This window comes from Dryas octopetala, chromosome 7 (assembly GCF_963921425.1).
Source record: "Dryas octopetala chromosome 7, drDryOcto1.1, whole genome shotgun sequence".
Lineage (NCBI taxonomy): Eukaryota > Viridiplantae > Streptophyta > Magnoliopsida > Rosales > Rosaceae > Dryas > Dryas octopetala.
The window spans coordinates 16,338,683-16,350,751 of record NC_141372.1 but is presented as its reverse complement, the minus strand read 5'-3'; the positions used below and the strand labels follow the sequence as shown (position 1 = coordinate 16,350,751).

Genomic DNA, 12,069 nt, shown 5'->3' with positions numbered 1-12,069 from the left:
AGAGAATATGACCATTACAAGAACCCTAGAGAATGACGTATAGCAATAGGAATTCAAGAAACCAATTCATATGAATAATTCTTAGGTTATTCATTAGTTGCTAAGGAAAACATGATGATATGATGGTCTGCATATTTTTCCAACAAAAACAAGAAACATGTATTCTAAGGTGATCAGGCATAGAAAACACATATCAAGTATCCAATCAATTAGTGAAAAGGAATTCATCCATGGGATCAAAAGAATTCAAAAACTTAGAAAGAAATTAATCATAACAATTGAGTGATCATCGATCATGTTAGGGCTTCAACCTAAGCTCTAGCTAAAAGGTTTAGCTACACATTATTGCTAGCAAATCCCAAAGAAACATAAAGAAAAACAAAAAAGTTATTAAGAGAAGAGAGAAAGACAACTGCTCCTTGCTCTAGCGATTTGTGAAAGTGTAGAATCCTTGTTTTAAGGCTAACATCCTTTATTTATAGGCTCCAACCCTTTCCTAGTTGACTCTTAGTTGACTTCCAAGTTTGACTAGGGTTTTGGGGTCAAAAAGGCCTTGAAAAACATGTTTGGAAGTCCAAAAATGAAGCCTAGGTACAGAAGGATTGATCCTCCCATCGGTAGGATCGATCCTACAAAAAAGATGTAATTGCGCGTGTGTAGTAGGATCGATCCTATGAATAGTGAGGATCGACCCTCCAGGGGCTTTAACATGATAGGATTGATCCTATGAATAGTGAGAATTGATCCTTTGGGCAGTGTTTTTTGCTGCTTCACTTCTAAAATTATCTTGAATGTTTGTTTTAGCTCGAAATGCTTCCCTTTGCTTATTGAACCTACAAAAACACTAAACTAAGTTAAAATGAACTAAAAACATGGAATTTAGCAAGGAAGAAAGGGAAATAAGATAATAAAATATGTGAATTGATGAACATATCAAAGGGCACTAACGATGGCGAATCTGGACTGTTTATCCGTGCAACGTGTCATTTCTCCCAACCCTTTGACCCGTACGCGCGACCTGGATCCACGCCTCAACCCGGTTCTCTCTCTGCCCTTATCCCGTGTGTACAACCTGATTTTCTATCCATTGTTGGCTGAATCCTCACCCATTTACCCTTTTACGCTCACAGACTCGCGCACTGACCCACAAGATCTTGCCAAACTCGACTTGTTTTTAGCCCCTAGATCTTCATTTTTCACCCATTTTCAACCATTGGTCTCCCAATTAAACCCTACCTATCCATTTCCAAACTCAATCACAACCATCAATGGCCTCCCTCTACTCCTATAAATAGGAGGCCACCCCTTCTCATACACCATTTTTTCAGCTGAGTTTTGAAAGGGTTCAAAGCATCTCTCTAAAAAAAATCGTGAAAATACACGTTTATTTGGGAATTTTCCAATTTTTCCTCTCTTGGACATACCACTAATTGGGAGTCCTAATTTCTAAATTTTTTTTGGAACAAGCTTTATTTTTGAAATAGTTCAAAATTTGATATTTGATTGGGTTGTTCCATAGGGTTCCCAATAAGGATTTTGCACTCAAAACATAAAAATCAAATATTCAGCAATTTGTAAGAAGACGCTGCTGAAATTTCGACTCATCCCGAAGATAAGACTAGTAAGATACACTGAGAATGTTGAACTTGGTTAAGTTAATTGTATTAAGTTTGATTATTATTTAGGCTTTAATTCCTTGTGTTAGTTTGTTGATCCATTTGGTTGGAGATTTAAGCAAGGAAGGTCTACAACCAGGTATTTTTCTTGAACTTATCTATTTACTTATTTCTAGGCTTTAATTATTAATTAAATTAGATTTAACTATTAATTAAGCATGTTTAATTACTCAATTAATTCAAAGAATTTATTTAATTAATTAAGGTTATAGTATAATTAAGGTTTGACTTATTTGTTAAAGAAATTAAGTTGGGTTAATTTAATTTAATTATAGAATTGCTACAAATTGAGACACGTTAATTAATCAACCTAAGTAAACTATTGAGGCTATATTAGTGGTAACCAAACGACGTGATGACTAAGGTTAATCCATGAGCATACGAGCGTTGGTACGGAGCCAGTGCTCCCTCAATTTCCTTATGCACTAACCTGGTCACATTGTAGGTTCATAATTGATCAATCTCCTCGACCTAAGGTAAAATTGGATTTAAGTAGAAACCCTTAAGTATTTCCGAAAGTACAAAAATATGGTCTTAGTAGACTGGTTTCTAGAACTTTCTGTGAATGTATGACGGAAAGGAAGGTCATGCCGGAACTGCTGCAGTTCTTCTTGTAAACTAAGTTATTGTCGAACTTGGATTTCCAACTGCCAAGGAAGGAGATCGATTAAGTACTATTGGTGTTGTGAAGAAGCAAAAAAAAGTTGAAAGATTGGACTCCACATAGGGGGAACTCACACCCTATCTGTTGGGACTTTTGTGTGTGTGCATGTATGATTGTTGCCACTTTTTGTAAAACTTGTTTTACTTGGAATTTGAAATGAATACTAAGTTGTAGCTCCCAAGTATACGAATCGTTTAGTGTAGCGATAGCGTATAAGTACGAGGTCGATTTCATGAGGAATGAAATTGGCAAAGCACTATTTCACTTAACTAGCATTTATTGAAAGCAGTAAAAGAATGGGGGTTGAGAGGTAAACCTAACCTAAGTGCATGAAAAGTAAAATGTGCCCATTGACATGCTAGTACTAAGATTCCACCCTAATCCTTAGTTATACCCCAACTATGCTAAAGTTTTGCCTACCAGCTAAGTTTTGAATATATACTAGTGGCAACTGTCACTTACCAGATAGATTTAACTAGTGACTAGTGGTATTATCATCTACCAGCTAAGTTTACTAGTTACTAGTGGCAAATGTTCAACATATTGTGTTCCCTTAAGCATGAACACAATATGTTGAATATTTTCCCCTAAGCAGTTAACTATATATACATGTTCTCTTTCGGTTACAGTCGACTACCCAGAGCTGTTAACCATGTACAAAGTCATTAACTTTTGTGAAACGACCAAACATGCAAACAACATGCAAACATGTATAGAGTTAATAAATATTATTCCACAATAACTTAGAAGCCCGAAATAAATGTTGTTACGTCCGTCCCAACCTTGTGCTAGCTGGCTGCCTTGTGCTTGCAAGGCCTTGTGGTGCACAAAGCTTAGGCCCTTGCGTGTGAACTGCCTTATAGTGGTCCATTTGGGCCTTATTTCGTGCCTTCTTCGTTGTATTGCATTCGGAAGCCCAAATTTGTCTCCAAAAGTGCACATTTTAGCCCGTTTCACCAAATTGCCTCGAAAAACCTAAAAACACAAAAACAAAAGAAAACATACAAAAATATCGAATTCTAGCAAGCTAAGTTAAAGAGCTAATGTATAAAAAGATGATGGTGTGAACTGCCTTCTAGTGGTCCATTTGGGCCTCATTTCGTTCCTTCTTCGTTGTATTGTATCCGGAAGCCTAAATTTGTCTCTACAAGTGCACATTTTAGCCCGATATTGATTGGATGATTTCAGAGTTTTGTAACCTAGGGTTTCAATCCCCTAAACCTCCAGAGGGGTTTGTACGGATGAGCTAGTCGAGTTGTTCAGTTGGGAGGCTAGCTTATGAGGTACATACCGTGTAATGGCTACTCTCGCTACGGTACCAAATCTTTCTTGTCGGTAAGTGTATTTGTCTGTTTTGTGATTGATCATCAAGTAATATCTAAAACTTAAGACCCTTAACAATTTACAAAGACCGCTTGAGCATGCACGAAATATTTCAATTATTAGCATCGGTTGGGTTATTGATGGTGAAATCTTTTTGTTTTTTAAGTATTTCAAATTATTTTTCAAACCTAGTTAGGATCCTCTGAGAGAAGCGATGAACGTATGTAATGCTTACCTCCTACTACTACTCTTTTGCAAATCACCATTTAGATGACGATTTTGATTGAATTGGGTGTAGCAGTTGCATATATTGGTTGGCGTCCTACAAGTCCTCCTCATTTCCTCTTGATCCAGAACCCATGACTTTTGCTATTATCGTTCGTCTTTTGTTTATTTGCACTCTGAGTGTTTGTAAATTTTTTTAACATCGGTTTCATGGTTGAGTTTGCTCTATTTGCAAAATATTTTTTAAACATGATCTTTAAAGATATTAAAATTATTAGGGTAGTTTAGAGGTTACATCAGGCTGGGCCGGCCCAAGTCCGACATGAGCATGACTCGTTTAAAGTCGGCCCAGCCAGGGGCGAATCCAGGATTCTGAAATCGGGGGGGCTGAACTTACCTTAGGTTTTTTTTTTTTTCCTAATATGAAAAATCACTAATTATTGATACTATTTGAAAATTCTCTTTCAATGTGAGAATTGTATAAGCTTAATCAATGGTGAGACTTGGCCTTGAGAAATGAAAAAGATGGAGTTTTATGTGTTTTGAGGATGGGGTATACTAGAGAATTTTTTCAATGTAACCGATACACCGCCACGTGGTGTAACTAATCTAACGTGTAAGGGTATTATTGGACAGTATGTAACGATCCGACCCAAATTTCCACTTGAAATTTAAATTTTTATTTTAACTATGGTTTTAAAAGTTTTTTTTAGGATGTTGAATTTTATTTTAAAGATTTTGAGATTTATTTGGAAAATAAAAGGGGTTTTGATTTAATTTTTTTTAAATCTGGGGTTGAACCAAAGTTGACTTTCAAAATAAATGTGCTTTCGATTTTGACTTTGGGTCGGTTTGATAGGCTTTGAGCCCAGGATTTCATAGACACGTAGCACGCATCGATCCGAGTTACGGTTTAAGAAATATGGGCGTTTGAAGCGAGGGGCATATGTGTAATTTTTACTTAAATAGTTTTTAAAACCCAAATCTCTCTCTCTCTCAGCTGACTTCTCTCTCTCTCTCTCTCTCTCTCTCTCTCGAACTTTCCTCCCCGCGCACACACCCCCTTCCCAGCCACCATCGCCGGCCAGCCACCGCCGACCTCGACCTCCGGCGGGCACCCCGACGCCGACCACCCCCCCCCCCAGAGTTCTCTCTCTCTCTCTCTCTCCCTCGCAGACTCTCATCTCTCTCTTCCCCTCTGTGCGCGCGACACCACAACCGGAGGACAGCCTCCGGCCATTTTCCCGGCGACACGAGACCACCGTCGTGACCCCTGTGAGCCGGCCGTCCTCTTCTGTGCTTCCCCTCGCCGGCCCGCCACCCCGGTGCGTAGGAAGTCTCCGGAGAGAGCTTGTCGCGCCGTCGGTTTCTCTTGCCGATTCCGGCCACCTTCGAGCTCCGATCGAGAAATTGGTTAGTGGGTTTTCCTCCTCTCTTCTGGGCTTCCAAACCCATATAGTATGGTTTGTCAATTTTGAATAATTGTGATTCTGAAAAATTGGAGTTTAGAACCCATTTCGGGTTCCCTTTAAGTTTCGGTTTCTGGAGGTGTTCTTGAACGTGTGTGGACATTTTTCACTCCTAGGAACCCTTAATTTATGACTAGTTTTGGGAATTTTAAACAAATTGGAGAAATGAATAGTTTTTGGGTATTTAGGAATTTGATTTTTGAGGAATTATGGGCCATTTCGGGTTGGCCATGTAAATTTTGTTTTGGAGATTATTTTTGGACCATCGTCAGACAATATTTATTCATTTGAAACCTAATTGGAATCTAGAAATTTAAAGAGGTTGTGAAAATTGAGGAAATTGTGGAATTTGATCTTAGAACCGCCACTTTGAGCGGCGACGACGGAGGTTCTGAATTTCCCCACTGTCATTATGAGTTCCTAGCATTAATTTGAATACTTTGACTAAGCTGGTTGGCGATCTTGGGTGTTGTAGGTCGAAACGAGGATGTTTGGGAATAAGTTTTAGAGTGTCATTGTTTTAAAGAGGCGATTTTTAACCATAGGGAAGAACGTGAAGTAGCTAGGACGTCAAGTTTTCTTGTATGCACATATACTTTATTGGTCGTTGACATGGGTCTAATTGTATACTATGGCTTTTATTAGGCAAGGCGACCGTGGCTCGTGACGATCCGGCGGAGGATCGAAACTAGATTTCCCAATTTGTGAGTGGACTATATTTTTATAAAAGTTCATGTTTCTAAATGTCTTTGATTTCATTGATTTAATGGTGGATTTGTGTTGAGAATTGTTATTTAAAGTTTCTTCAAAATGATATCCGTTTAGACTAATAACTTTAAAAGATTGAGACGTGTTTGAAATGAGATAAATCTTGAACGGTCAGAAATCATGTTTTGTTGGATATTAAAATGATGAGAAATTAAACTGTCTTAGTAGTATCCTCTTTTAACAGGTATATATTGCTCTGCACTCGGCTGGAGATGACTCGGCGGTGTATGACCAGCATTTGCTCTGCACTGGCCTAGTTGGCGGTGTATGACCAGCATAGTATATTTGCTCTGCACTGGCCTAGTTGGCGGTGTATGACCAGCATAGTATATTTGCTCTGCACTTGCTTAGTCGGCGGTGTATGACCAGCATCATAAGCTCTGCGTGCATGTATGACCAGTATCATAAGCTCTGCGTGCACGTATGACCAGCAGTTCCCCCGGGTACTAGAACGATGTGGTTTTATGCAGTCCTTGAGATCTTACTTGATTTGAGTTTTAAGTTGTGAGATTTCATTATTTGATTTTTAATATTCTTATTTAAGGTTTTAAGTATAGAAATAAATTTACAAAGGGTTTTATACCATTAAAATTGTTTATGTCCACTCACTGGGTTTTCTCTCACGCCTTGTTATTTTTTTTTTAAATTTTCCCCAGGCAAGGAGCGGTCGCGCTAATAACCTCGAGGCATTTACGTTCACCTCCTTACTCGGACCTTGTAGGCACTATTTTAAATTTTGTAAAAATTTCTTGTAATAGAATAGTGGCTCTGGCAACCACACTTAAATTTTAAGATGGTTTTCTTGAAACTGTTGGGTCTGAGACCCTTCTTGGTTGTGGTAGAGGTGGTTGCTGTTTAGAAGTGCTTTTTAACAGGTTTAGAAATTTCTGGGTTAGTCCATTTTCAGGGGAGGTTCTGCCGAATTTTCGGTAGGATTTTCCTTGATTTTGGATTCCCGCAGGACCTCTCTGGATTTCAGGGTGGAAATCCGGGGGCGGTCCTGTCACGGTATGTTTATATTAGTAGGGTATAGTATTAATAACATCTACTTATATTACGATACATATATTGGTTACACTACGTGACGGTGTATCGGTTACACAAATGTATAGGGAAAGAAGTAGGGAACACGAGGATTGGGGAAGGGAAAGTGGGTATGCTTAATGCTTTCCCTCATAAGTAGGATTTGGGCTTGGGTTATTTTATGTGTTGTGCGCTGGGTTATAGATAATACAAAAAAAAAAAAAAAAAACAGGGGCAATCAATCAAAATATATATAGGTAATACAAAAAAAGAAAAAAACTGTAGGGGTTGCAGCCTATGTAGCCCCTAATGTAGATTCGCCACTGGGCCCGGCCCGGCTAAGATTTTCTATCCCGTTGGGCCGGCCCAAACCCAAGTTCCATAAATAAAAATATTTCCAGAAAACTAAAAATACAATTATATATTCAATTACAAAATTATTTCTTATTAATTGCTATTTTAAAAAAATTTATATTGACATTCTTGATTAATTTTAAAAATGAAGTCTTTGATTTATTAAATAATAATATAAACTTAAAATAATTAATCGGGCCGGCTCGACCCCGCATGAGTACAGCATGACCCGTTATGGGCTGAGTTAGGCCAACCTGACCTAATTCTTAAATGGGCTGGCCCAAGCATGACACGAAGCACGAATGAGCCGCTTTTAAACGAGTCGGGCTGGCCCGCTGTACACCTCTAAGGTAGTTTCAAACTCAAACCCTAAAGGGCTGGTATTTTATCCTAAATATTAAAAATTTCCCTCTCAATAATCTTGTGTATATTCTTAACTCTGATTCAACCTGTACTTCCTCTAAAACAAAAGGGCTTAACTCATTCTAAGGAACTTCGGAATATGATGCTCAGGGACTAGGTATTGTATTTTAGGGATTCTTAGAATGTGTGTCGCTGTCTCGCCCCCCTTGATTTGAAACGCGAGAGTCGAGACCCAAGATACAATGAAAACAATGAATCACCCTGCACTTTTTGAAATCTCTCTCATTAGGGTTCAAGTTAAGAATGACTGTACTACAAGCCTAATAGTATGGTACATATGCCAAAGTCTAGTCTCTGAGTGAAAACCCTCATCCACTTACGCTCCGCAAAAGCTGGGACGCATGCTCCTTACTTACTAGGCGAGGACTCTAATTGTTGTAACATGATTTCACCAAGTAGATGAACTCAGAAAAATCCTGCAAACGCGAACACACCTTTGGGAGGTAAGGTGTAATAACTCAACCCAAATTTTAGTAGAAATTTTAATTTTTATTGGTTGTGGATGTTTATGACCTCATGAGAAAAGTTTGGGTTTCTAATGGGAATTAATTGAAAGGTATCTTTAAAAATTGTGAAATTGACATGGTTGGATAGAGTACGAACTCATGAACGAGTAGGTGAAAACGGATCTCGAATGGGAGTTATGTGGAAGAAATCATATGTGTATAGTGGTTAGGGGAAAATAGTACATTTGAACCCCAAAAAAATAAAAACTAAAAACCAGCCAAGGCATGCCTGTGACACATGCACATCCAAAAAATAAAAAAATAAAAGAGAAAGAAAAAGATTTTTTTTTTTTTTTGGAAGTGTAGAAACTTCCTTAGAGGTGTGTGTGTGTGTGTGTGTGTGTTCAGTGGTGTTATAAGGTGGGGTGTAGACAAAACCAAAAACCCAATAGAGAAGAAGGAAGAGAAACCGCGAGAAAAAGAGAAAAGAAGAGAAAAAGGAAAGGAGAGAGGATCGAAGGACGACCGGGAGGAACTAGACAATTTCTATAGGGGAATTGAGCATAATTATGAGGTTCAAGGGATCCTAAGAAGGATCGAACATAGCTTTGCTAAATCAGCGAGTGGACTTTGTTTTATAAAATGATTTAAGAAGTTGGTTCAAATTTCTAATTACTTATTTGAGAAATTAAATTGAGTTTTATTTTACTTGAGAATTATTAACTGATGATTTCATTTTGGGAAGTTTATCCATTCAATTTGTGAATTAATTAATGGAAAGAATAATGTGTTATTTATGCATTTAGTTGAATTTCATGTGATGCTCGGATTTTATAAGCCAATTTCTCAGAGATTTGGAATTTATGATGCATAAGTTGGACTTTGTTTTATAAATTTTTTATGTAATTTATGATTATTTATTTTTAAGAAATTTATTTAATTATTGCATGCTCAGTTGTTTGAGAGATTTAAACAAACTAGTGCACATTTATTCATATTGAAACGAGGAAAATAATATTGATTTACTATTGCTGTTTGGAAGCATGAATTTATGATTAACTATCTTGGCATTTTCGATTAATAATTTATGAGATGTTTTGGAAATCTGTTGGATTGCATAAGTTTGAAAATCATTTATTAAATAAATATTTTGATTTGAGTAAATGATGACTTCAGGGTTGCATTACATGATTTCCATATGGATAGTTTTTGGAAATGTTTTTTTGCATTATTTTGGGGAAGTTTTATTATTGAATTTTCGTTCATTGGAAACGATTTTCGATCGAGCAATTTTCAAGATTTGAAAATGATTTATTAAGCAAATTTATGAAAGAGTTATATTTTCAGTTTTCATATATGAATAAATATTTTTCTGAGTTGTGGATTATTGAGTATGGAAAGCGGTTTCAAACCACCACGTTAGTGCCCTCCTCTTGACAGGTACAGATTTGTTCTGCACTCGCCTAGAGATGACTTGATGGTGTATGACCAGCATTATTAGCTCTTCATGCTCGTATGACCAGATGAGCTTGCCTGTGCATCGAGATCACTTTGCACAGGAAGTGGCTAGCTTGTGATCCTGCCCGTGCATCGAGATCACTCTGCAAGGGAAGTGGTTAGCTTATGAGTCTGCCCGTGCATTGAGATCACTCTACACAGGATGTGGCTAGTTTATGTGTCTACGCTTGCATCGAGATCACTTTGCACTGGATGTGACTAGCTTGTGTGTCTGCCCGTGCATCGAGATCACTCTGCATGAGATGTGACTAGTTTATTTGCCTGCTTGTACGAGGCAGAATTCCATATAGGTGTAAGGCCTCGTTTGAGATTGCTGTGGAGGACTCAAAAGCTGATGTACGTGGATGACAATTCTTAATCACCCATAGCAGTTTTGGTGTTTGGTAAAAAAATGAAAATGTGCTTTGCCTCACAATTCTCAACTCCCCACAGCAAAAATAGAAAGCAAGTTTGTAGGTGCTTTTAAAAGCTGCAGTGAATCACAGTAACAATGAAAATTTTATTTTACTCATAATACCGTCATTGATTTTTGAAAATCACATCTTATCCTTATTTTATTTTACATTTTGTTCTGCTATCTTCTCCCTGAACGTTTTGTCTTTAGAGAACAACGTATTGTCTTTAGAGGATCCCTAGTCATCTCAATGCTTGGACCATCTCATTCTCATCTTCATCGTCATCAAACTACCCACCGTTGCCGCCTCCGACGCCATTGGACCCGAGTCATGTGAGTTAGTTCTCTTTATTTTTTTCTGTTTTTTCTACTGATTTAGGTTTGCACAATCTCTTTGTTTTTTAGTGTTTTGATTAGAATTTGTATGTGATTTTTTTATCTATGGATCGATTTCATAGATTATGAATTTGTGTTTGTGAATCCCCTTGTTTTCTTTGCAACCCATGTGTCTGCAACTCCATACTCCTTGAACAAGAAAAAAACTTTAACAAGCAATGACAAATTTGTTAGAAAATTATGAGTATGATTTTTAAGTGTTAAGAGTTATGACATCTGGTTTGCGATAGGTTTTCTAATGCCATTTTCAAGGTCTAATTTTCTCCCATTAACCGCAACACAATATGGTCGATATTAATCTTGTGTCCCTGCTCTTCTCTTTGTCTATAGCTATGTATATATATATGGCACTAGTACTTGTAATTTGGGTTACAATTCTTTCTGTAATTATACTTGTAAATAAGATATAAAATCACTAGTCCATATATTAATCTAAAACAAGAAGGGCTAAATATATGTTTCTCCAACTCTACAAGCTCTCTTTACTGCTTGACTTTATATGTAGTAGCTAGATTGGTTTATGTAGTGCTGGTTTGTGTAGCAAGGGCTCACATATGGATGGCAGATCTATAATATTTAGATCTTATATTATAATATTTAGATCTAATTTTCTCTCATTGCTTCTTTTAACTTAAAGATTCTTGTCATATTGGGCTGGGTGTTTTATTTCATTTGTTAGCTTAATTAGAAGGGTGTCATTCTTTCCTCTTGGGGGGTAGGTGCAAGAATAGGAAATTCAATTTTTTGGAATGGCTCATCATTGCACTAATAGGTGCTGAAATTCTTCTCTCTCTTTACGACATTGTCCACAAATCAGCACTTGCTTTGCTTTAGCACTAACGAAAATGATCTAATAATTGAAAATTGAAACATGATGTGGGTGCTTCCACATGACTGTAAAACGAGGTTTGTTTATGGGTTTTGGTTCTTCATTCAGTGGTTGTAATATATGATGTAACAGACGCAAATAGCAGAGTTAGATAGAATTTCAATATTTTTTGCAATCCTTTGATTATTTTATTAGTACCTTATACAAAACATATATGTTATTCCTTGTATGAATAAAGAATCATGCTCAATTTGTTATTCATGCATAGCTTGAGATCATTATCACTATACACATGCATTAAATTTGAGTATATTGTTGAAGCCAAAATACATATATACAGATGGGAAAGAAGAATAGCTCTGAAGTTAATGTAACGACCCGACCCAAATTTCACTAGAAATTTGAATTTTTATTTAATTTGGTTTTTACAAAGCTTTAAAGGAAACTGAACTGTAACACCTCGAGAAAAAAATAATAATAAATAAATTTATTATTCGGTAACCCATTTTGTTTTCACCAAAATAAATTTATTTAAATTTACCTATTATCGTTTTATTTTAT

General features: G+C 36.9%; 1 long non-coding RNA gene across 1 annotated transcript; it reads left to right on the top strand.

The window, feature by feature from the left end:
* The first annotated feature begins 4,906 nt into the window (after window positions 1-4,906).
* LOC147280107 (uncharacterized) lies at window positions 4,907-7,116 on the top strand. The gene is made up of 3 exons (XR_015123601.1): window positions 4,907-5,301; window positions 6,003-6,061; window positions 6,782-7,116. It is a non-coding gene; the product is annotated as an uncharacterized LOC147280107 (long non-coding RNA).
* The last annotated feature ends 4,953 nt before the right edge of the window (window positions 7,117-12,069 follow it).